General features: G+C 37.6%; 1 non-coding gene across 1 annotated transcript; it reads right to left on the bottom strand.

Annotated features, from left to right (window-relative positions):
* Nucleotides 1–2439: 2439 nt before the first annotated feature.
* LOC148564032 (small nucleolar RNA R71) lies at nucleotides 2440–2547 on the bottom strand. The gene has a single exon (XR_015885285.1). It is a non-coding gene; the product is annotated as a small nucleolar RNA R71 (small nucleolar RNA).
* Nucleotides 2548–26052: the final 23505 nt, after the last annotated feature.

The following is a 26052-nucleotide window of genomic DNA, read 5'->3' as shown; positions in this document are numbered from 1 at the left end:
TACCAAGTTTTTGGCGCCGTTGCCGGGGATTGTTCGAGTTTGGACAACTGACGGTTCATCTTGTTGCTCAGATTAGGTAATTTTCTTTTTGTTTTATTTTCAAAAGTTTTTCAAAAATCTTTCAAAAAAAAAAATTTTCTCATCTGTTTTCGAAAATTATTCAAAATTTTTAAGAATGAATTCTAGTGTTTCAGGGTAACATGTTGAAGCCTGGCTGGCTGTAAAGCCATATCCAAATTCTTTTGGATTGAGGCTTCCACTTGTCAACATAAAAGGCATGTATATAAAGTTGGATGAAGTATCAGCTGTTATATGCCTGATTTGTATCTTCTAAAGCTTGGTTGGCTATTGAGTCATGTCTAACCCTTGGATTGGAGCTTTAGGCTAACATTGAAAGATTCCTGGAATTCTTATTAAAAATTTTGAATTTCTTATTTTCTTTTTCTTATATGTTTTTTGAAAAAAATTTAAAAGAAAATACAAAAAAAAAATCAAAAAATCAAAAATATTTTGTGTTTCTTGTTTACGTCTTGAGTCAATTTTTAAGTTTGGTATCAATTGCATTTTTTCTAAAAATTTTTTATGCATTTTTCGAAAATTCATGCATTCATAGTGTTCTTCATGATCTTCAAGTTGTTCTTGGCCAGTCTTCTTGTTTGATCTTCATATTTTCTTGTTTTGTGTCTTTTCTTGTTTTTCATATGCATTCTTGCATTCATAGCGTCTATACATGAAAAATTTCTAAGTTTGGTGTCTTGCATGTTTTTCTTTTCTTGAAAATTTTTCAAAAATAAGTTCTTGATGTTCATCTTGACATTCATAGTATTCTTGATGTTCATCTTGACATTCACAATGCTCTTGCATGCATCACATGTTTAGATCCAAAAATTTCATGGATTGCATCATTTTTCATGTTTTTCTCTCTCATCATTAAAAATTCAAAAATCAAAAAAATATCTTTCCTTTTTTTTTTCTCTCATAAATTTCGAAAATTTGGATTGAATTTTTCAAAAAATTTTTAAAATTCAATTGTTTCTTATGAGTCAAATCAAATTTTCAATTTAAAAATCTTATCTTTTTCAAAATCTTTTTCAAAAATCATATCTTTTTCATTTTTCTTATTTATTTTCGAAAATTTAAAAAAAAATAATTTTTTTAAAATCTTTTTCTTAATTTTATCTCATAATTTTTGAAAATATCATCAACAATTAATGTTTTGATTCAAAAATTTCAAGTTTGTTACTTACTTGTTAAGAAAGATTCAAACTTTAAGTTCTAGAATCATATCTTGTGATTTCTTGTGAATCAAGTCATTAATTGTGATTTTTAAAAATCTATTCTTTTTCAAAACTAATTTCAATCATATCTTTTCAAAAATATCTTTTTATCTTATCTTTTTTGAATATCTCTTCTAACTTCTTATCTTCTTATCTTTTCAAAATTGAATTTCAAATCTTTTTCAACCAACTAATTGACTTTTTGTTTGTTTCTTATCTTTTTCAAAACTACCTAACTAACTATCCCTCTCTAATTTTCGAAAATACCTCCCTCTTTTTCAAAAATTCTTTTTAATTAATTAATTGTTTTCAATTTTTAATTTTAAGTTTATTTCATTCCTAATTTTCAAAAATTACTAACTTTTTTTCAAAAACTATTTTCGAAATTTAACTTTAAATTTTAATTTTTATTTTTCGAATTCTCTCACCCCCATCTCCTTCTATTTATTTATTACTTACTAACACTTCTCTTCATCTCATATCTCTGTTATCCTCACCCTTGTGTTTGGATTCTCCTCCCTTCTCTTTCTTTACATTACATTCTTTTCTTCTTCTACTCACACAAAGGAATCTCTATACTGTGCCATAGAGGATTCCATATTTTCTTTGTTATTCCCTTCTTTGTCATATGAGCAGGAGCAAGGACAAGAACATTCTTGTTGAAGCAGATCCTGAACCTAAAAGGACTCTGAAAAGGAAACTAAGAGAAGCTAAAATACAACAATCCAGAGATAACCTTACAGGAATTTTCGAACAAGAAGAGGAGATGGCAGCCGAAAATAATAATAATGCAAGGAGGATGCTTGGTGACTTTACTGCACCTAATTCCAATTTACATGGAAGAAGCATCTCCATCCCCACCATTGGAGCAAACAATTTTGAGCTCAAACCTCAATTAGTTTCTCTGATGCAACAAAACTGCAAATTTCATGGACTTCCATCTGAAGATCCCTTTCAGTTCTTAACTGAATTCTTGCAGATATGTGACACTGTTAAGACTAATGGAGTAGATCCTGAAGTCTATAGGCTCATGCTTTTCCCGTTTGCTATAAGGGACATAGCTAGAATATGGTTGGACTCTCAACCTAAAGATAGCCTGAACTCTTGGGATAAGCTGGTCAAGGCTTTCTTAGCCAAGTTCTTTCCTCCTCAAAAGCTGAGTAAGCTTAGAGTGGATGTTCAAACCTTCAGACAGAAAGAAGGTGAATCCCTCTATGAAGCTTGGGAGAGATACAAGGAACTGACCAAAAAGTGTCCTTCTGACATGCTTTCAGAATGGACCATCCTGGATATATTCTATGATGGTCTGTCTGAATTAGCTAAGATGTCATTGGATACTTCTGCAAGGATATCCATTCACCTAAAGAAAATGCCTGCAGAAGCTCAAGAACTCATTGACATGGTTGCTAACAACTAGTTCATGTACAATTCTGAGAGGAATCCTGTGAGTAATGGGACGCCTCAGAAGAAGGGAGTTCTTGAAATTGATACTTTGAATGCCATATTGGCTCAGAATAAAATATTGACTCAGCAAGTCAATATGATTTCTCAAAGTCTGAATGGAATGCAAGCTGCATCCAACAGTACTCAAGAGGCATCTTCTGAAGAAGAAGCTTATGATCCTGAGAACCCTGCAATAGTAGAAGTAAATTATATGGGTGAACCTTATGGAAACACCTATAATCCCTCATGGAGAAATTACTCAAATCTCTCATGGAAGGATCAACAAAAGCCTAAACAAGGCTTTAGTAATGGTGGAAGAAATAGGTTTAGCAATGGCAAGCCTTTTCCATCATCCACTCAGCAACAGACAGAGAACACTGAACAAAATAGCTCTAATTTAGCAAACTTAGTCTCTGATCTATCTAAGGCCACTCTGAGTTTCATGAATGAAACAAAGTCCTCCATTAGAAATTTGGAGTCACAAGTGGGCTAGCTGAGTAAGAAGATCACTGAAACCCCTCCTAGTGCTCTCCCAAGCAATACAGAAGAAAATCCAAAAGGAGAGTGCAAGGCCATTGATATAACCATCATGGCCGAATCCAAGGAGGAAGGGGAGGACGTGAATCCCAAGGAGGAAGACCTCCTGGGACGTCCAGTGATCAACAAGGAGTTTCCCTTTGAGGAACCAAAGGACTCTGAGGCTCATCTAGAGACCATAGAGATTCCATTAAACCTCCTTATGCCATTCATGAGCTCTGAAGAGTATTCTTCTTCTGAAGAGAATGAGGATGTTACTGAAGAGCAAGTTGCCAAGTTTCTTAGTGCAATCATGAAGCTAAATGCCAATTTATTTGGTAATGAAACTTGGGGAGATGAACCTCCCCTGTTCACCAATGAACTAAATGCATTAGATCAACTGAGATTGCCTCAGAAGAAACAGGATCCTGGAAAGTTCCTAATACCTTGTACCATAGGCACCATGACCTTTGAGAAGGCTCTATGTGACCTTGGGTCAGGAATAAACCTCATGCCACTTTCTGTAATGGAGAAACTGGGAATTTTTGAGATACAAGCTGCTAAAATCTCATTAGAGATGGCAGACAATTCCAGAAAACAGGCTTATGGACAAGTAGAGGACATATTAGTAAAGGTTGAAGGCCTTTACATCCCTGCTGATTTCATAATCCTAGATACTGGGAAAGATGAGGATGAATCCATCATCCTTGGAAGACCCTTCCTAGCCACAGCAAGAGCTGTGATTGATGTTAACAGAGGTGAACTAGTCCTTCAATTGAATGAGGACTCCCTTGAGTTTAAAACTCAAGGACATCTTTCTGTAAACATGGAAAAGAGGCACAGTAAGCTTCTCTCAGTACAGAGTTAACTAAAGCCCCCACAGTCAAACTCTAAGTTTGGTGTTGGGAGGCCTCAGCCAAACTCTAAGTTTGGTGTTGAACTCCCATATCCAAACTCTAATTTTGGTGTTGGGAGTCTATAAAATTGACCTAATCACCTGTGTGGCTCCATGAGAGCCCACTGTCAAGCTATTGACATTAAAGAAGCGCTTGTTGGGAGGCAACCCAATTTTTATTTATCTAATTTTATTTTTATTTTTATTGTTCTTTCATATTTTATTAGGTTCATGATCATGTGGAGTCACAAAATAAATAGAAAAATCAAAAACAGAATCAAAAACAGCAAAAGAAAAATCACACCCTGGAGGAAGGACTTACTGGCGTTTAAACGCCAGTAAGAAGCATCTGGCTGGCGTTCAACGCCAGAACAGAGCATGGATCTGGCGTTGAACGCCCAAAACAAGCAGCATCCTAGCGTTCAGACGCCAGGAATGCACACTGAGGAAAGCTGGCGCTGAACGCCAGAAACAAGCATGAAGCTGGCGTTCAACGCCAGAAACATGCTGCAGATGGGCGCTGAACGCCCAGAACAAGCATCAATTTGGCGTTTAAACGCCAGGATTGCATGCAAAGGCATTTTACATGCCTAATTGGTGCAGGGATGCAATTCCTTGACACCTCAGGATCTGTGAACCCCACAGGATAATCTCAGCATCTGTGGACCCCACAGGATCCCCACCTACCTCCACTCATACTCTTCCCTCTTCTCAATGTTCATCCTCTCTTCCCAATAAACACCCTTCCCCAAAACCCTTCACCAATCACCTCAAGCTCTCTTCTCTATTACCTATTCACCACCTACATCCACCCACTCTTCCCCATAAACCTACTTCATACACCCCACCTACCTTCAAAATTCAAAATCACTTTCCCACCCAAACCCACCCTAAATGGCCGAACCTAACCCCTCTCCATTCACTATATAAACCCCTCCATTCTTCTTCAATTTCACACAACACAACCCTCTCCTCCTCTTCTTGGCCGAAACACATCTCTCTCTCCCTCTCCTCCATTTCTTCTTCTTCTTCATCTATTCTTTCTTTCTTGCTCGAGGGCGAGCAATATTCTAAGTTTGGTGTGGTAAAAGCATATAGCTTTTTTGTTTTTCCATAACCATTGATGGTACCTAAGGCCAGAGAAACCTCTAGAAAGAGGAAAAGGAAGACAAAAGCTTCCACCTCCAAGTCATAGGAGATGGAGAGATTCATCTCAAGGGTCTATAGCTCAGTGGTAGAACATTTGACTGCAAATCAAGAGATCCCTGAGATACCTCAGGGGATACATTTTCCTCCACACAATTATTGGGGACAACTAAGGATGGAGCACCAAGAGAACTCCATCACCCTCCATGAAATTAGAGAAGATCAAAGAGCAATGAGGGAGGAACAACAAAGACAAGAAAGAGACATAGAAGAGCTCAAGGACATCATTGGTTCATCAAGAAGGAAACGCCACCATCACTAAGATGGACTCATTCCTTGTTCTTAAATTTTCTGTTTTTCGTTTTCTTATGTTAAATATTTATCTATGTTTGTGCCTTTATTACATGATCATTAGTGTCTAAGTGTCTATGCCTTAAAGTGGTGAATATGAATCCATCACCTCTCTTAAATAAAAAAATTGTTTTTAATTCAAAAGAACAAGAAGTACATGATTTTCGAATTTATCCTTGAACTTAGTTTAATTATATTGATGTGGTGACAATACTTTTTTTTTCTGAATGAATGCTTGAACAATGCATATGTCTTTGAAGTTGTTGTTTATGAATGTTAAATATGTTGGCTCTTGAAAGAATGATGACAAGGAGACATGTTAGTTGATAATCTGAAAAATCATAAAAATGATTCTTGAAGCAAGAAAAAGTAGTGAATACAAAAGCTTGCAGAAAAAAAAAAGAAAGAAAAAAATGGCGAAAAAAAAATAGAAAAAGAAAAAGCAAGTAGAAAAAGCCAAAAGCTCTTAAAACCAAAAGGCAAGAGCAAAAAGCCAATAACCCTTAAAACCAAAAGGTAAGGGTAAATAAAAAGGATCCCAAGACTTTGAGCATCAGTGGATAGGAGGGCCTAAAGGAATAAAATCCTGGCCTAAGCGGCTAAACCAAGCTATCCCTAACCATGTGCTTGTGGCGTGAAGGTGTCAAGTGAAAACTTGAGACTGAGCGGTTAAAGTCAAGGTCCAAAGCAAAAAAAGAGTGTGCTTAAGAACCCTAGACACCTCTAATTGGGGACTTTAGCAAAGCTGAGTCACAATCTGAAAAGGTTCACCCAATTATGTGTGTGTGGCATTTATGTATCCGGTGGTAATACTGGAAAACAAAGTGCTTAGGGCCACGGCCAAGACTCATAAAGTAGCTGTGTTCAAGAATCAACATACTGAACTAGGAGAATCAATAACACTATCTGAACTCTGAGTTCCTATAGATGCTAATCATTCTGAACTTCAATGGATAAAGTGAGATGCCAAAACTATTCAAGAGGCAAAAAGCTACAGGTCCCACTCATCTGATTGGAGCTATGTTTCATTGATATTTTGGAATTTATAGTATATTCTCTTCTTTTTATCCTACTTGATTTTCAGTTGCTTGGGGACAAGCAACAATTTAAGTTTGGTGTTGTGATGAGCGGATAATTTATACGCTTTTTGGCATTGTTTTTAGTATGTTTTTAGTAGGATCTAGTTACTTTTAGGGATATTTTTATTAGTTTTTATGTTAAATTCACATTTCTGGAATTTACTATGAGTTTGTGTATTTTTCTGTGATTTCAGGTATTTTCTGGCTGAAATTGAGGGACTTGAGCAAAAATCAGATTCAGAGGTTGAAGAAGGACTGCTGATGCTGTTGGATTCTGACCTCCCTGCACTCAATGTGGATTTTCTGGAGCTACAGAACTCACAATGGCGCGCTTCCAATTGCGTTGGAAAATAGACATCCAGGGCTTTCTAGCAATATATAATAGTCCATACTTTGACCAAGTTTAGATGACTCAAAAGGGTGTTGAACGCCAGTTCTACGCTGCAGTCTGGAGTTAAACGCCAGAAACACGTCACGAACCAGAGTTGAACGCCAAAAACACGTTACAACTTGGCGTTCAACTCCAAAAGAAGTCTCTGCACGTGTAAACTTCAAGCTCAGCCCAAGCACACACCAAGTGGGCCCCGGAAGTGGATTTATGCATCAATTACTTACTTCTGTAAACCCTAGTAGCTAGTTTAGTATAAATAGAACTTTTTACTATTGTATTTAAAACCTTTGATCAGTTTTATGCTATCTTAGACTTTCATGGGGGCTGGCCATTCGGCCATGCCTGGACCATTATCACTTATGTATTTTCAAACGGTAGAGTTTCTGTACTCCATAGATTAAGGTGTGGAGCTCTGCTGTTCCTCATGATTTAATGCAAAGTACTACTAAGATATCCATTCGCACCCAAGAACATGATGAATGTGATGATTATGTGACGCTCATCATCATTCTCACTTATGAACGCGTGCCTGACAAACACTTCCGTTCTACATGCAACTAAGCTAGAATGAGTATCTCTTAGATATCTAATACAGGGGACCGAGTCCGAGTTATTAGTATCTTCGTGGTATAAGTTAGAACCCATGGATGGCCATTCCTGAGATACCGAAAGTCTAAACCGTGTCTGTGGTATTCCGAGTAGGATCTGGGAAGGGATGGCAGTGGCGAACTTCAAACTCGCGAGTGCTAGGCGTAGTGACAGACGCAAAAGGATAGTAAATCCTATTACAGTATGATCGAGAACCTCCAGATGATTAGTCATGCCGTGACAGAGCATTTGGACCATTTTCAAAGAGAGGATGGGATGTAGCCATTGACAACAGTGATGCCTTTGCAGAAAGCTTGCCATGGAAAGGAGTAAGACTGATTGGATGAAGACAGCGGGAAAGCAGAGATTCAGAGGAACGAAAGCATCTCTATACGCCTATCTGAAATTCTCACCAATGAATTGCATAAGTATTTCTATCTTTATTTTCTGTTTATTTATTATTATTATTCGAAAACTCCATAACCATTTGATATCCGCCTGACTGAGATTAACAAGATGACCATAGCTTGCTTCATACCAACAATCTCCGTGGGATCGACCCTTACTCACGTAAGGTTTTATTACTTGGATGACCCAGTGCACTTGCTGGTTAGTTGTGCAAAGTTGTGAAGTTATGTTTGGACCATGGTATTGTGCACCAGTTATTGGCGCCATTGCCAGGGAGAGAACGAACAACAAATTTTACAACCTCAGAGTAACAATTTCGCATACCAGGCGCCAGGCCGAGATCTAAAAAACTCCCCGACCTAGAAGGGTAAGCACTCATATGTACACAATTTTATTTATGTTTTTACCTCATTATTATTTCAATGAAAGTTATCAATTCCCTAAAAAAGTTTCCTATCAAGACGCATTAATCTAAGCTCATAAAATACAAAAATTCATCGTTCGATTACAAAGAGGTCAGCAAGGTAAAGCGATAGAAGCAAGTTAATGCAAGAAGTTATAAAAAGTAACCCATAAAAAGTGAACTGACGAGGACTAACTAAAAATGGGATTACTAAAAATTACTTAAGAATGCCCGACAGAGAAGTCGGACCAATGAAAGGATCACTGAAAAGGGACAAAAACATCTCGCAAAGGCCAAAGAATGGTTAAAAAACCAGGGCCCGAAGTGCTCAGCTAAAAAGGTACAAAGTGCTGAAAAGGATCTTACTTAAAGCAAGAGCACAAAAACGGAGCTAAAAAGTCATCCAAACAAACTATAAAGAAAAGGTTCCCCTTTGGAACACTACCTAAAAAGTTGTTGGAATATGACTAAAAGCTCGGGCAACAAAGCTATATAGGTCGACGTCAGCTAGGAAAAGGCGCGACCCAAAAAGACAAAGACGACCTCGAAAAAAGAACAAGCAAAAAGCCAAAAAGGTTGAAAAAAAACTTAAGGCTCAAAAGTGCTTAGCTAGAGGGTACAAATCCACTCAAAGAAGACACGATCTCAAAGCAGGGCTACAAAGTCGTCCGAACAAACTAAAAAGGTTCTATGCAAAGAATACTAAAATGTTATCGGACAAGTCACTAAAAAGCCTGGATACCAAGGTGCAAGGATAACTTCGCCAAAACAGAGGGTTGTCAACACAAACTCAAAGCAAGGCGTGATCCAAAAGGCAAAAAACCCACACCACCACTCAAAAGAGGACGGACTGGGAAGTACCAAACCTCTAGAAAATCTGCAAGGATTACAAGGATAAAAAAGCAATGAAGGAACAACCTCCATACATCAAATAACTCGTCAAAGGTTTGATTGACGTATCAGTAAAATGCATCCTTCAGATTACAACATTAAAAGACTCAAAGGCTGCCTAAATGACAGCCCCAGAGTTTAAGGTGTTTGTTTTCTAAATTAAAAGTTGCTAAGAAGCAACCAAATGTCACATAAAGGCATCCACAAAGACTTACAAAAACTAAACAAAGTCCACAAGACGGACTGTACCAGTACATAAACAAAACAAAGTTATAGTAACAAAATCATAGGGGATCCAAGTTCACCCCAGTAGCAATAACCTTTGGAGGAGGAGGAGGCATGGTAGAGATCGAGGTGGCATTGACAACTCCGTCTAGCCTGTTCAAAATCTCCACGTCCGGCTCGGGCTCAGGAGGGACCACCTCACCAGAAGGAGTCGAAGAGGCTAAAGCTACAGAAGCCTTGGCCAGTGGCACAAGGGGAGGACCCTCATCATCATCATCTGGAGCAGGCACGATCTTGCCATCCTCTACCACATTATCCATGTTGAATAAGGAGAGATCGGCCTCGGAAGCAAGAACTCGGAGGAGGCCGAACCCTGCGGGATAATCTTCCTCGGACCCTGCATCTCAAGTACCGGTTTCTTTGGAGGCAACTGCTCCAATGAACCCTCCCTCAACGTCTTATTTGACAGATTTTGAGCAGCAACCGCCTTCTTGGTCTTTCGAAAAGACCTCATAGAATCCGAAGATTTAACCATCTTTGAAAAAAAACTAGAGAAACAATTACATAGTTGAAAAAGAATAAATTCACAGACAATAGAAGAAAGCTATCGGTAAAGAAAGAGGTCGGATGCTACCTAGCACGGCACGAAGGAGGGAAGGATCCCCTAAAAATTTTTTCGTATCCAGATGAGGAGGTTCCCCCTAATGTTCCTCTAAAACACCCACAAAGGCATGTTCTACCTCATCTAAACTCTCCCAGGTATATTTAAGAACTGCAGGTTCTTTTTGCCACCATAAAGGAAAGGTCCGCTCATCGTTTTTATCTAAAAAGAAAGGTCGAGCACCGTCAACAGCTCGGACTTTGAAGTAGTAATTCTTGAAGTCCCGAAAAGAGTCATCAAACATTGAAAATACTTTCTTCCCCTGGGTAGCTCGGAAGGAGATCCAAGAAGCTTTCTTCTTGGCCACCCTAGGTTTAGTCAGCACAAACAGGTAAAAAAACAGAGATAAGGAAGGTCGGACACCCAGTTCCTGACACAGCAGCTGGAAGATCTTCATAAATGCCCAAGAGTTTAGATGAAGCTATGAAGGGGCCACCTTACAGTTCCATAGGAGCTCGGTTTCAAATAGAGTGAAAGGAAGGGTAATACCTAACTGGCTGAAGTAATAGTCGTAAGCATAAAAGAAACGGCGCTCTTCCCGAGTCAAGGGAGGAAAACAAACCCTCTCCTCATGGTCGGGCGACAACAGCTCATAATTCTTTTTGTCCTCCCTATTTCTACACACCCTATGGAACCTCCTAAGTCTCTCACAGTACTCTGCATTGGCCAGAGTAACACACAGCAACACTATAGAGTCTAGCCAATCGGCCATACCAGCAGGGACTTTGGTCGACAACTTGACAATATTCTTATGGGAAGACATATAGCAACTACACTTACAGTAAGAAAAAAGAAAAGAGGTCACTACCGAAAAACTTAGACAGTAAGAGAATGAAAAAAAATGAACAAGCGTCAGATATGGCAACAAAAGGGAACCCCAGGACTCGCGAAGAACAGAGGATCAACACCAAAAGCCCAGGGGCACCCTTTGGAGGCAACAACAGAGTAGAACATAGAAAAGGAAACGACGCAAAAGTCGGAGCCCTAACCCTCTCAAACAAAAGAAAATACAAGGAGGCAAACAAAAACCTAGGTACCAGCATTTCTTCATACAAACAGCAAGATAAAAAGACTGTAACTATAAAAAAACAGAGGCACACAAGAATCGCCAAGAAAGTTTCAACCTTTTTCAAAAGAAGTTCAAAAAAAGATCGAAACTTTGTACGAAGGGAAAGCATGCAAGAGTAAAAGCGATGAGAACGAAGACAAATAAAGCATGTAAAAGCGAGAAAGGATAAAGAAGCAAAGCACCAACCTACGAGAGAAGTGAATCGTGAAAATTTTCCTGTCAACAAATTTCCTACCAGCAAGTGCACCAGATTGTCGTCAAGTAAAAACTTACTGTAGAGTGAGGTCAAATCCCACAGGGATTGGTAGATTGATCAATGTTAATTGGAGAATTGTGCTAGTTGAGCTAAATTGGAATTGAAATTGGGATTGTAGAAAAGTAAATTGGCGGGAAACTTAAAATGCAAGAAATTAAATAAACAAAAATTAAATTGCTGGAAATTAAATGACAGAAACTTAAATTGTAAGAAAGTAAAGGGGAATGGGGATTAAGCATGAAATTAGAGACAGAATGTAAATAGAATGGGTAGATCAGAGATGGGGGTTCATTGGGTTTTATGAGATATTGAATTCTTCGGATCAAATCATTTTCATCTCTTCCTCAATCAATGCATTCATTGACATTACTTGAAAATCCTAGATGATTGGATCACAATGTCTTGGCTCACCAATCTCTCTAAGCATGAACAATTGCCTAATGTCTTGATTTAATTGCTCATGGGAAGAGTTGAAGTTCGGTCACTGACTATACCACACACATTCACAGATCAAAGTATTGGTAGGATTACATGTCACTATATCCATCCAACCCCCAATCTAATCCAATTTGAGAAAGAAATTCTAGCATGAATTCTTCATCCCTCTCTCAAGGATCTGAAGAATTCCAATTATGGATAGCTTCCCTCTCAAGACAACTATCCAATTGAATTAAGACCGAAAGCTTTCTAACAATAATCAAGAGAAAAGAAAGAAGAAGACGATGAAAACTACTATTGATCCATTGAATTACAATAGAGCTCTCTAACCCAATGAAAGGGGTTTAGTTGTTCATAGCTCTCAAAATGGAAATTGGAATTAAAAGATACATTGCTGGAAATTAAATTTGAACAGAAAAGTAAAAGTGTAGTAAGTATCAAAAATGGGGAAAAGTTCCCCCTAACTTAAATTCTAGGCTATTTATACACTTTCTTCCATTGATCTTTAATCTCTGAATTGGGCTTTTGGCCTTGGTAGAATTGGGTTGAATTTGGCTCGAATTCGTTTCCCTTGTTATTGAGAAGAGATCTGTTTGAATTGCAGAGTTCTGGTGCTCAAGTTGGAGTCAACGTTTGATGGCCAACGTTGACTCAAACGCCACCCTTAAAAACCAGCTAATTCTTCTGTCATTGGTGTTTGACTCAACGTTGGAGGGCTAACGTTCTGCTACCCATGCGTACGCGTGCTTTGCGCGTTTGCGCACAAGGGTTAAAAAATCTCATCCATGCGTGCGCGTGGATGCAAAAAATTCATTTTCCAGTTTTAAACTTATGTAGGGGAGCGTTGGCCTCAACGTTGGACCTCCAACGTTCTCTCCAACGTTGGCATATCCACGCGTACGCATACTCCACGCGTGCGCGTGGATTCTCAAAAACTAGGCCCATGCGTACACGCCCTGGACACGTACGCGTCATTATGCATTTTCAAATTTAGATTTTGGAGTTCACCATCGTGCACATTGGCCTTCAACGTTGGAGGTAACGTTGGGGTCCAACGTCACCCCATCCACGCGTACGGGTCACCCACGCGTGCGCGTGGACTAGAATCTCCAATCCACGTGTATGCGTACAGTGCGCGTGCGCGTCGCTGCAGTTTTTTTTAAATTTTCAGAAAGCTCATTTTTTCACAACGTTGGGGGTAACGTTGGATGTCCAACGCTCCCTTCAACATGAGCATTAGCAATTATGCAGATAATTGCTCTGCCTCCCCTTCAACGTTTGAGGTAACGTTGGTGGTCCAACTTGGCCACCAACATTGCTTCTTCTTCTTCATCTTTTCCAGTCTCCTTCTTCAACCTTCCTCCATGCTTTCTTTCACCTATCATCAACCAATACATGCATCAAAGCCTTGCTAAGGCCATGAGAATTCTCATCATTCTTAGCATACAAGTAATTATAGCATAATTCTCATAAAATTACATCAAATTAATCATGGTTGAATGAATCTAGGCATACATGAATTTCACACTCAATTGCTTACTTATAGCTCAAGAAAGTGCATAAAACCTATTAAAAACAAAGAAAAAGGCTAGTAAAACTAGCCTAAGATGCCCTGGCATCACAACACCAAACTTAAATCTTGCTTGTCCCTAAGCAAGTACTGAATTATTAAGAAGAAAGAATGAAACAGAGGGTGATGTTCATATCAGCAAGTCATTATCATTAGTTCATGGGGTTTTATGCAGAAAATGTAGTAACTCACTTCTTATTGATCCTTAGGCATAGACTGTCTCCTTTAAGCTTCAATTAACACACTGCTATGACTTCTTATTATTCACTCATCCTTGGTAATTGCTTTTTTCTTTATTTTCTTTTTCTGTAAACTTTAGCTCAATGTCATGTGTTGTAGCAATTTCTTAGCTTATTTGTATTCAACACATATTCACTACAGACACTTGGCTCTTAATTCTTCTTAAGACATTGATGCCCAGCACCTCTTTGGGTTACTAAATGCCTTGTAAGTAGGTTGTTCTTGATAGTGGACTTTTGATCGATAATCCCGGGTTAGTTAACCCAAGTTACCAAGTGTTAAAGCACTCCATAGAACCTAATCATCCAAGCAGATCCTAGTACAAAGACACCACAGGCATATGTCCTAAGGTCCAAGCTATTGGTGTCTAGCTTTATTCTTTGCTTTCTTCTGTTTTTGTTGCCACTTTTGGCTTTTCTTTTCTTTCTTTTTACTTGTTTTTCTTTCCTCCAAGGACTTTTATTTGCTAAAATTCATAGACAGCAAGCTAATTTACACTAAACGGGAACAATCTATCCTTTTATTCATTATAGGTGAGCTACTACATAATCCAACATATATACCACCACTTACTGTTATTTCATTTCTTGCTAAAAAGGAACTATTCCATTTCTTGTTCAAACATTTCTTTTATTTAAATTGAAAAGACTCAGGGGACAAAACAAGCATTTAAACAAGTGAAAGTGAAAGCACAATGATAAACCCCTATTTCATGGTTTATCTTGTGCTCAATTTAGTGGTTTTTATCAGCTTTTCACCCACTTATTCATATGATTTGCATGTTTTACATTTTCCTTCCTAATTTTGTGCTATGATTGAAAACATGCTTCTTTGGCTTTAAATAACCAAATATTAATCCTCTCTTATTACCATTAGATGCCTTGTCATGTGTGTTAAGTGATTTCAGATATTACAGGACAGGAATGGCTCAGAGGATGGAAAAAAAGCATGCAAAAGTGGAAGGAATACAAGAAACTGAAGGAACTACTAAAGCTGTCCAGCCTGACCTCTTGGTACCAAATTGACCATAACTTGAGCTATAGAGATCCAAATGAGATGCTTTCAGTTGCGTTGGAAAGCTAACGTCCGGGGTTTCACAACGATATATAATTTGCCATAGCTGCCTCGAAGCCAAGCGACGCGAATGCATAGATCACGTGGATGCGTGACCTGGCAGAAACACAATCCACGCAAACGCGTGGACGACGCTTCCGCGTCACTTTCTCGCGACCTGTACGTACCAGAATACGCTGGGGCGATTTCTGGCCTATTTTTGACCCATTTTTCGGCCCAGAAAGCACAGATTAGAGGCTATAAAGTGGGGGAATGCATCCACTCATGATCACGCTTTCATAATTCATAATTTTTAGTTTTAGATGTAGTTTTTAGGGAGAGAGGTTCTCTCCTCTCTCTTAGAATTTAGGATTAAGATTCCTCTTAAAGGATTTAGGATTATTTCTTTGCAATTTATAGGTTTAATGTTCTTTTTATTTATTTTATCAATTTTGTTTATGAACTCTTTATGTTTAGATTGATTTTCTTTTAATAATGCAATTGAGGTATTTCAGATTTATCACTTCTTCTATTGTTTGTTATTAATTGATGCTCTAAGTTAGATCCTAACTTGATTTTGGAGTTGATTGATATTTGGAGACCCTTGAGTTGAATTACTCAAGAGTTAAATTGTAATTGGGTTTATTGTTGGCTGGCTCTCTAGTCACTAACGCTAATCCTTCCCAAGGGAGAGGATTAGAACTTATGAATAGAAGTAGACTTCCAACTTACTTGTCTTTCTTTTACTTTATTTGGTAAAGGATAACTAAGTAGAAGTAACCTTCAATTATCAATTGATCTTGAGAAAAATCCAACAAGGATAGAACTTCCGATTAATCTCTCCTAATTAAGGTTTTTTTATTGTTATTATTTTATTTCCTCTGCCATTGCTATTCTTATTTTTTATCTTAATCCAAAACCCCAAAACACACTTTCTCATAACCAATAATAAGAACTCCTTCTTGCAATTCCTTGAGAAGACGACCCGAGGTTTAAATACTTCGGTTATCAATTTCAAAGGGGTTTGTTACTTGTGACAACCGAAACGTTTGTAAGAAAGGATGATTGCTTGGTTTAGAAACTATACTTGCAACGGGAATTTATTCTGAATTCTAACCGTCAATCATTCGCTTCTTCAAAATGGCGCCGTTGCCGGGGAATTGCAAACGTGTGCCTTATTATTGGTGATTGTAAATATTTTCTTTTTACTTGTTTACTTGTTTATTTGTTTTATTTTTGTTTTTATTTTTGCTTTTTCATAAATTAAGAGGTTATTGGTTTTTATTTAGTTATTAAAAATTTTTCAAAAATTTGTTCTTCGTGTTCATCTTGACCTTCAAGTTGTTCTTAGTTGTTTTCTTCGTTTTGATCTAAAAATTTTAAGTTTAGTGTCATTTTATTGTTTTTTTCTCTTTCCTCATTTAATTTAAAAATATATTTTCTCTTTATTTTAATTGAATTTTCAAAATTTGCAAAAAAAAAAATTTCAGATTTTTATTTTAAAATTTTTATCTTATCTTATCTTAGTTTTAAATTTCAAAATTCAGATCTTTTTCAAAAATCATATCTTTTTCAAAATCTTATCTTATCTTATTTCAAAAATCAAATTTCAAAATTCAATATTTAAATTTCAAATTTCAAAAATTTAAAATTCAAAATTTCAAATTTCAAAATTCAAAATTTAGAATTCAAATTTCAAAATTTAATTTTCAAATTCAAAATTTAAATTTCAATAACCTTTTAATTTAAATTTGTTTTTATTTTCATTTTTAATTTTTATTTGCTACTATGAACTCTAACCCCCATCGCTATGAGTCTGGTTACAATTATGTTGCAGGAAGAAGAAATTACAATGAGAACATGCATCAAGGTCGAAACAATCACAGATGGAAGGAGCCACGAGGATCTGATCAACCCTTTCGGCAACAACACCTTCCAAGATACCATGGACAACGACCATCCTACAATGCATGCCAAGACAATAGATATGGTGGACCCCCTTGTAATTACCAACAAGCCCCATCATACGCCTGTAAACCATCTCCTCAACACAACTTTGAACCACCATACTCACAAGCCACCCACAACCATTCACCTCCATATAACCCTAACCTGTATCCACCATACCAACCACCTTATGAGCCAAATGAACCATACATAGAACCACCCCCATTCCAACAGAATTACTCTCATGAACCACCACCTCCATATACACCATGTCCATATCCATCGACCCAAGAATCACAGGAGCGTCTCAAGGAAACAGTGAATAAATTTCATGAAACCCTTCACCAATTGAATCAAGCGATCAATCGATTACCTTCCCGACGTTCAGACACTCAAGAAATCCCCATGGCTTCATGTGCAGAATCTACTGAAGAACACAGCATGAAGGAGAAGCTAGAAACTCCAATGAACAGTGAGCAGCATGACTTTATATTGGAAAAATTGGAGGAAGCCGTGATCGTCAAAGAAGAAGAATTGGTTGAAGAATTAGGAGATGCTGAATCTCCATGGGAACCTGAAGTCATAGAACCTCCCTCCAAGAAGCTTGAAATTGATGTTGAGGAGGGTGTACAACCTCCAAGGCATATCATGGTTGAAGACTTTGAAGGGGATGATCAAGAGATGGATTCAATCATTGATGAATTCTTATCTACATTTGAATCCTCTCCCATTGGACTTGACATGGAGATTAAAGAAGAAGAAGCACAACCTCCCATGCCCTTGGTAAGCAATGAAGAAGAGACTAAATTGGAAGAAAGCTACCAAGAGGAAGAGGTTGATATTGAAGACGCTTGCAAAGAGGTGGAAGTTGTCAAAGAAGAGCCCAAGGGAATGGAGCTGGAAATCACCTTGCCAAAGCTGTTGGAGACCTCTCTTCCAAAGCCATCACCATCCATTCCTTCATTCAAGTGGGTAAATCTCTCATCTCTAAGCTCAATTAGCTCACTTGAATATGCTTTGCTTGAGATAGATGGTCAGCTTAGAGCTCTTTGTGGCATTAAGAGTAAGAGGAAGATGGTCAGTGGTAAGAATTGTCCTGCAAGGTTCTTTATGGTTGGAAGCTTTAAGTTTAAACGCAAAGGTTGGTGTAGAGCTTAATTGAATAGGTCTAGAAAGCTGTTTGGATGTCTCAGTGAGAATTTAAATTGCGTACCACCCAGATGGAATCATGATGATCAACAAGAAGACGGGTGCAAAAGCAAGGTTTGGGACCCCGGAATTCAGTCTAGAAATCAACACTCTTGGGGCCTTGTCACTTGCTTTAACCTGCTTGAAGGCTTTCTGCGCCTAGTTTGGGACCCCGGAGGACATTGGAATCACAAACATTGGTGGAGATTCCTAGATGAGTTCAAGCACAAGCCACCATAACAAAGGACTCTCCAAATGTCCAACTTAAGGACAATAACTAAAAGTGCTAGGTCGGAGACAACCCACCATGGTATGATCGTTCTTTTTTCATTTTTTTTATTTAATTTCATTTGTTTTCGAGTTTTATTTTATTTTATTGTATTGAACCTAGAGTTTTGCATAACATTCATATTAGTATTGCATTCTGCATACTGCATTATTAAAAAAAAAAAAGAAACACGCACGCGATGCGGCAGCGTCGCTGACGCGTCCGCGTCACCAGTGCGTTGTGAAGAAAAGAAAGTAAACAGAAAGTCACGCGAAAGCGTGGCTGGAGGCGCACTTTAGGCACGAACATGCCCACATGTCCGCGTGACCTACGCGGCCGCGTCATTTGGAAAAATAGCCTCCCACACGTCCGCGTCACCCACACGAACGCATGCTCCAACAAATCGATGTAAAAGGGGTGCATGGCCGAAAGTTGTGCTGGAGTAGGGCTGGACTGGCGCTAAACGCACAAGCCTTACCACGCGAACGCGTGCCCCATGCGTCCGCGTCATCCTCCAATCTTGGCCATTCACGCGATCGCGTCCACCATGCGAACGCATCACCCAGATTTTTGGCAAAATGCATTTAAAACAGAGAGTTGCGCGACTACGAGGCTGCCCTCGCGCTAATGGCACAAATCACTCCACGCCAACGCGTGACCCACGCGTTCGCATCACTTCATAAAAGAGCTATCCGCGCGAACGCGTCACTCACGTGTCCGCGTCGCCTGCGCCGCACAACTTAGCCAGATTAGCGCCAATTATCTTGTCTTTTCTTTTCTAATCCTAATCTCTTCTATCTTTTCTTTTTTTTCTTCTTTCTTTCTTACTTTATTTCTTTCACTTCTCATTCTTTTTCACCTACATTCTATTTTACTTAATTTATTTGCATATTTCATTCATTGCATTTTAATTTTGTTCATATTTTTCTTTTCTTTTCTAAATTTATTATTTTTCCATTGGTGTCACTTGTTCATATTCAATTGTTGTGTCTTTTCTGGTATTATTTTGGTGCTCAGTGACTTATTTTACACTGTTGGGTAATATTATTTAAGTCAATGCTAATCTTTTATGATATTTGTATTCATTTTGCATTGACATTGATTTATATTGTCTTGCACTCTCTTCCCCATTATTGCAAATTTTTGCACTCTTGATTTGCCATGTACTTCTACTATTTTCTCACTTGCATGTTGTAGCTACTATGTAATTGGGACCCTTATTATCTGGCATTAACACCCATATTTTATTTATTTTCTATCTTTATTTTTGGGTTACTTTTCTTCTTTTCCCTCTTCTTTCAGGATGGCCACCACGAAGGGAGAGGAAAAGCTTCTTAATGGGAAGACAAACAAGTCCACCTGCATAATCTTTGGAAAGTATCAGTTGAAGCAACCCGTCCACTTGCACATCTTAGCATGCACCGAGGACGGTGCAATCTTTAAGTGTGGGGAGGTCGATACCGATCTCCATGGGTTAGTTTTTCTTCTCAACACCAATATTTTATTTTCTTTGTTAATTGATGCATTTTCATATTTAATTGCATGTTTGTTTGATTTTATGCATTTAGTTACCACTTGGTTGAAGTAATATTTTCTTTTTCAAGAAATTTTTATAGTATTTCACTAATTTAAATTAAAAACTTTTCTATTAAAACTTGTTTGAAGTTGTATTTGGAACATAGTTTAAAAAGCTAAGAACACACAACCTGTGAGATTTTGAGCTTATTTATATGGTTACATTATTTAACCATAAATTTTTATTCTTGTGTGTTTTCTTCTCTATGATTGCAATCTTTGCTTTGTTCCATTCTATATGTCCAATATTTAGTGTATTTACATGCTTGCATATGATTGAGGCCATTACTTGTTTAGCTCACTTATCCCAAATAAGCCTACCCTTTAAATCATCCTTGTCAGCCACTTTGAGCCTTGTAAACCCCCATTTATTCTATATTTTACCACATCACTAGTCTTAAGCAGAAAAACAATTAAATATCCCAATTGAATCTTTGGTTAGCTTAAGATAGGGATTGTGTAACAATTAATTGTGGGGAAACTGTGGGAACATGGGTTAATAAGGGAATGTGTTATGTTTCTACCATCATAAATTAATGGGAATTTGTGTACCTACTCATGTGAAAGTATAAAAAATTAAAAATCCATGTGCATTGATAAGCTATGTTTATTTTTATGTTCAAAAAATAAAAAAAATAAAAAAATCCAAAAAAAAAATATTCAATAAATAAGTAAATAAATAAGGGGACAAAATTACCCCAATGCTAAAGTTTAATAATGAAAGATCAATGCACATGTGATAAATTAAAAAGAAAAGTTGATACATGAGTATGTGATGAAAAAGTGGGAATTTTGGGTAGCTAGGCATGAATTAGAATTATATAGAGTATATGTATGTTAGGTGAAAATTTAGGTTAATTAAAGATTTAATTTATAGCTCACTTAGCCATATATATATACCCTCACCCTTACCTTAGCCCCATTACAACCTTGAAAAGACCTTATGATGTTTGCATTGGTACATTAAATTTTTGTTGATTGGTTAGATGAAGAACAAAGTTTAGAAAGCATGACTAGAGAAGAGTAGAGTGATTAACCCTAGACACTTGAGAGTTAGAGTGATATACACTACCAGTAAGGGTTCAGTGCTTAATTCTATGTTCCTTGCTTTCATGAGCTATCTTCTTACAAGTTTACTTGCTTTTTATTGTATGATTTGAATTAGTAAAATCTGATTTATGTTTGTCTTGAAGAGCTTATTTACTTTTAACCAAGTGGGTAGAAACATTTTGCATGTAGTTGCATTCATACAGATAGGTTGCATTTCATACATTCTATCATTCCTCTTCACTTCTTTATAGCTTCTCTTAAGCTTAGCATGAGGACATGCTAATGTTTAAGTGTGGGGAGGTTGATAAACCTCTATTTCATGGTTTATCTTGTGCTCAATTGAGTGGTTTTTATCAGCTTTTCACCCACTTATTCATATGATTTGCATGTTTTACATTTTCCTTCCTGATTTTGTGCTATGATTGAAAACATGCTTCTTTGGCTTTAAATTACCAAATATTAATCTTCTCTTATTACCATTAGATGCCTTGATATGTGTGTTAAGTGATTTCAGAGATTACAGGGCAAGAATGGCTCAGAGAATGAAAAGAAAGCATGCAAAAGTGGAAGGAATACAAGAAACTGAAGGAACTGCTAAAGCTGTCCAGCCTGACCTCTTGGTACTAAATTGACCATAACTTGAGCTACAGAGGTCCAAATGAGATGGTTTCAGTTGCGTTGGAAAGCTAACGTCTGGGGTTTCGCAATGATATATAAGTTGCCATAGCTGCCTCGAAGCCAAGCGACGCAAATGCGTGGATCACGCTGACGCGTGACCTGGCAGGAACACAATCCACGCAAACGCATGGACGACGCTTCCGCGTCACTTTTCCGCGACCTGTACGTACCAGAATACGTTGGGGGAAATTTCTGGACTATTTTTGACCCAGTTTTCGACCCAGAAAATACAGATTAGAGGCTATTAAATGGGAGAATGCATCCATTCATGATCACGCTTTCATAATTCATAATTTTTAGTTTTAGATGTAGTTTTTAGGGAGAGAGGTTCTCTCCTCTCTCTTAGAATTTAGGATTAGGATTCCTCTTAAAGGATTTAGGATTATTTCTTCTCAATTTCCAGGTTTAATGTTCTTTTTATTTATTTTTTCAATTTTGTTTATGAACTCTTTATGTTTAGATTGATTTTCTTTTATTAATGCAATTGAGGTATTTTAGATTTATCACTTCTTCTATTGTTTGTTATTAATTGATGTTCTAAGTTAGATCCTAACTTGATTTTGGAGTTGATTGATATTTGGAGACCCTTGAGTTGAAATACTCAAGAGTTAAATTGTAATTGGGTTTATTGTTGGCTGGCTCTCTAGTCACTAACGCTAATCCTTCCCAAGGGAGTGGATTAGAACTTGTGAATAGAAGTAGACTTCCAACTTACTTGACTTTCTTTTACTTTATTTGGTAAAGGATAACTAAGTAGAAGTAACCTTCAATTATCAATTGATCTTGAGAAAAATCCAACAAGGATAGAACTTCCGATTAATCTCTCCTAATCAAGGTTTTTTATTGTTATTATTTTATTTCCTCTGCCATTGCTATTCTTGCTTTTTATCTTAAACCAAAACCTCAAAACACACTTTCTCATAACCAATAATAAGAACACCTCCCTGCAATTTCTTGAGAAGACGACCCGAGGTTTAAATACTTCGGTTATCAATTTCAAAGGGGTTTGTTACTTGTGACAATCAAAACGTTTGTAAGAAAGGATGATTGCTTGGTTTAGAAACTATACTTGCAACGGGAATTTATTCTGAATTCTAAACCGTCAATCATTCGCTTCTTCACACACACACACACACCTAGGCTAGCATACTTATTGCAACATTAAACATGACAGAGTGCAAAACAACTTAAACCAAAGGTTACTATCAGCTAAAACAGACATGTTCTTTTTTTATTGAATAGAATAGCCAAGGAGCAAGTCCACCTTTCATTTTTTATTCTGTTTGTCTTTCTTCTTCTTCTCGCTTGCTTGCTTACTAGTTTCTCCCTTGCCTTTGCCCTTTAGATTTTTCCAGAATCAAGCTTTCTTCATTATCTCTGCCACTCTCTTTTCTAGGCGTATTGCTTTGTCTATTTCTATGTCACTCCTTTCCTTGAAGTATTGATCTTAAATTGGAAATGTTGGGTCCATACTATGTAGATGTTTTGTAATTTAGTTGAGCTTGATTTGGCCATTTATGAATAATCAGCTTGAACTCCATATCTTACATCCTGAAGGGTAGTGAACTCCTTGAAAGCTCTCGTGTTATCAACTTGAAGTTGGGCCAGCTGGTTGAAAGATCATTGAAATTGTGAAGCTTGTTCCCTTTGCATAACTAAAGATCTTGACTCATAGTCTCTCTGTTGACTCATCATTCTCAACTGAAGCTCCTATTGTCTTTGTTGAGCTCTCATGTACTGTGAATGGAATTCTTCTTGCTTCTCTTGAATTCTCATGTACTGTTCAGATAGCCTTTCAATTGCTTCTTGCATCAGTCCCATGTCCATGTTGTTTTGTGGTTGGAATTGTTGCTCCTCTTCTTGCTCTTCTTGTTGTTCTTCTTCTTCCCGTGGTTCTTCTCTCCTTCTCCTTCTTTGTAGTCTTCGACTTTGTTGTGCCTCCGTCACATTCATCATCCTTTCAAAGGTCATAGGCATGCCTGGGTGCAGCCATGTTGGGTTTGCATCCTCCAGTGGCACTCTGGCTTTCATGCATAACCGCATGATAGTGCTAGGGTAATATAGCCAGGATTTAGCATAATTTTTCTCTGAGATCTTTTGAATTTCATTTGCAATGATCTCATAAACCTTTACCTCTCTTCCCACTATTATACAGTGTAGCATGACAGCCCTTTGCTTGTTAACTTCTGAGGTATTCACTGTGCCCAAAATTTATCTCTTTATAAGTTCATACCAACACTTTGCTTCAGGAGTGAGATCTCCCCTTTTTAGGTACTTGTGCCCTCCTTCATTGTCTCTCTCCCAGTCAGTATTAATCATATAGATATCACTAGAGATTTCATCATAATCTGGGTTCCCATTCACTCTTTGTTGGTACCCTAGCTCATCAAAATGTGCTGGCCTTAGTCCTAAGACCTTCATAATGGTCTTCGGGCTAAAGTCTACTTCCACACCTCGTACAAAACTCTTGTATGTTGGTGCTTTGGTCATATCCAGCCTTGTAGTGTTACCATAGAACTCCCTTATGATGTTTGCATTAATCCTGGTGATCGGTGAGGTTAGCTCTTCCCACTTTCTCTTTCTGATCTTAGCTTTTATTTCTGAACATCCATCCTCAGGCAACAGAAAAGGGATTTCTGGATATATCTTTTTGTCATTCATCCACCCAAGTTGCATTTGGTAGAACCATGATATGAACTTCCATCGATCATAGTCATTTTCCACTTCCTCAGTAATAGGTTTATTTCCTCTCCTTCTTTTGGAACTTGAAGAAGATGCCATGCTTTCCTTGATGGCTAGTGATGAATGGAATTTTGACGGTTTAGAATTCACAAATGAAATCTCGTTGCACTATAGTTTCTAAACCAACAAATAATCCTTTCATACAAAAGATTGTTTGTCACGAGTACGAATCCCTAAAATTATAAACCGAAGTATTTAAACCCCGGGTCGTTCTCCCTATGAATTATGATAAAGTGTCTTGTTATTGGTTATGAGGTATGTTTTGGGGTTTTTGAGATAAGAGGCATGAAATGTAAATGGCAATGAAAATAAACTAACAACTAGAAAAGCTTTTGGCAAGGGATGAGAACTAGAAGTCCTATCCTAGTTATCCTCCTCAATTGTGACCACAATTGTCCATTGCTCCCACTTAGTTAACCTCTAACCATGGAGGAAAGTCAAGTGGATGGATTAACTTGATTCCACAAGTCCTAGCCAACTCCTAAGGAAAGACTAGCTTTAGTGGTATTCAAGCTAATTAGCAACTTCTAATTATCAATCAACAAAGGAATTAGATAACTCAAGAGTCACTAATTACTCAACCTAGGCCAAGAGGGGAAAAAATATACACTAAAATCCACCCAAGCATTTCATCAAACACTTGGAAGGCACAAAAGAAAAGCATAGTAAATTGACAACAACAATGAAATCTAACAACAATTATTGCAAGGAATTAATAACAACAACCAAAAGAAACAAAATTATTATGAATTACCTCAAATTGAATTGAAAGAGAACAGAAGGAACAAGAGTAGATCTACAACAAAGAATAGAAACAAAATAGAAGAAATTACAACAAAAGAATAGAAGAATGACGAACGTAACAACAAGGAACTGAAGAGTAGAAGAAGATGAAAGCATGAATTGAAACCTAGATCTAAGATTATTGACCTAAACCTATTCCTAATCCTAATCCTAAAGAGAAGTGAGAGCTTCTCTCTCTAAAACTAACTAAAACTAATCCTAATGTCTATGAATGAGCCAAAGATGTGTGAATCCTCCATTCCCCTTCAATCCTTGGTCCTTTTATGCATTTTGGCGCTAAAGTTGGTTTGGATTGGGCCCCACAGCTCTCAGAATTTGCTAGTCACATTTTATATTTAAAAATCACGTGCGGCCACCGACGCGTACGCATACAGCAAGCGTGCGCGTCCCTTGAAGTTCCGCGATCCATGCGTGCGCGTACAGTGCGCGTGCGCGTGGATGACGCCTCTCAAATCTTTGGCTTTTCCATGTGTTCTCCACTTTGGATGCTTTCCTCTTCACTTCTTTTATCCATTCCCAGCCTTTTCAACCTGAAATCACTTAACAAACAAATCAAGGCATCTAGTGGAATCAAAGGTGAATTAAAATTAACAATTAATAGCCTAAAAAGCATGTTTTCATACTTAAGCACAAATTAGGAGAAAATCATGAAACCATGCTATTTCATTGAATAAATATGGGTAAAAGGTCATAAAATCCCCTAAATCAAGCACAAGATAAACCCTAAAAATGGGGTTTATCAGTTAGCCGAGTAGGGGTTGAAGGTTTATGAAGGGGGAAGGTTGGTGTAATGCACTCTCGGTGGAAAAGTGTTTGAAGTTAAGGTAGTGTTATGGAAGCAAGTGAACAAAGGTGCTTTGTTACACAAAGAACACGGTTATTGGGCTTTAGTTTTAAAGA

This window comes from Arachis ipaensis, chromosome B5 (assembly GCF_059453495.1).
Source record: "Arachis ipaensis isolate K30076 ecotype BB chromosome B5, ASM5945349v1, whole genome shotgun sequence".
Taxonomy (NCBI): domain Eukaryota; kingdom Viridiplantae; phylum Streptophyta; class Magnoliopsida; order Fabales; family Fabaceae; genus Arachis; species Arachis ipaensis.
This window is presented reverse-complemented; position numbering and strand designations above follow the sequence as displayed.